The following is a 1,297-nucleotide window of genomic DNA, read 5'->3' on the forward strand; positions in this document are numbered from 1 at the left end:
ATAATTATGTTATATTATAATAGTCTTATCTATACCTTGATCCGCATTTGAAAGAAATTTAAAAAATTGTCGATTTTGGAATTCATCTTGTTTGGATAAAAACTAAATTATTTGATTGAAAAATTAATAATTTTGTTGAAAATGTAACGATTTTGTATAAAAAGTCCTCTTTTAAATCAAAAGTTCAATTTTTATTTGAAGGTTTATTTATTTCCACCCGAAAATTATGATACGTGATTTTTGTTCACCAAAAATGGTATAGATTAATTGTCAGTTTCAAAAATGTATTTTCAACAACACATAAAACATATTTACATCAGAATAGTTAGATAAATTAAATTTTTTTCTTATTAAGGATTCATAATTATAGGTCATGTATTTTGTTGGAAATTGACCTTGTTTAGTAGAAATTTAATCTTTTGGGTTGAAAATGTATCATTTAACAAATTTGTTAAAAATTAATTTTTTCAACTAAAAATTATTTATTTTAATCTGACAATGTAACTATTCTAGGATTGATTCAAAATTAATCGTTTTATCTGGAAATTGAACTATTCTATTTTTGATTGAAACTTTATTCTGTACATTGTATTTATTAAAACACCAATCATTTGATAGAAAATTAACTTATTTTGTTAAAAAGTAAACTCTTGGGTTGAAAATTGGTGTTTTTTGTTAATTAGATTTTTCTCCTAAAATTAAAAAAACTGCAAAATAAAGAAAGTGCCTTAAAATCGTCTTGATTTTTGTTTTTAATTTTCTAAAATCTTTTCAAATACACATTTAAAATTAAGTTTTCGAAATAAAAAATCATTTTCAATTTTCTTAGCAATCACAACAATTTTTGTTATTCTTTTTAAATATTTTACAATTCTCAAAAAGCTTTTTTTTTAATCTGCAAGAAGCTACATCGTGTTTCAAATTATTTAAAATAATTTCAAGTTTTAAATTAATTTTGAATCTTTTTTAAAATTAAAATTGTAGCGTTCAAAGTTAAGATTTAGCTAATTACAAATTTAACTATTCGAGGCTTTCTATTTCGAACCATTCTGTTCAAATTTGCATAGTTTTTAACAGCTGTTTGTAATTGATTGTTTTAAATGAATGGTCAAATATTGTTGATAATTAACGAAATTTTCTTTTTTAATTAAAAAAATTCAAATTGAAAAGGTAAATTTTTGACCAAGAAGATTAGTGTTCTACCAGGTGTATACATATGAAACCGGTATTTTTTCAAGAAAAAAACACATTTATTTCAAGAGAATGATAACAAATATTTTATTCAAAGTATGCGCCC

The sequence above is a fragment of the Belonocnema kinseyi genome, chromosome 1 (genome assembly GCF_010883055.1).
Source record: "Belonocnema kinseyi isolate 2016_QV_RU_SX_M_011 chromosome 1, B_treatae_v1, whole genome shotgun sequence".
Taxonomy (NCBI): Eukaryota; Metazoa; Arthropoda; class Insecta; order Hymenoptera; family Cynipidae; genus Belonocnema; species Belonocnema kinseyi.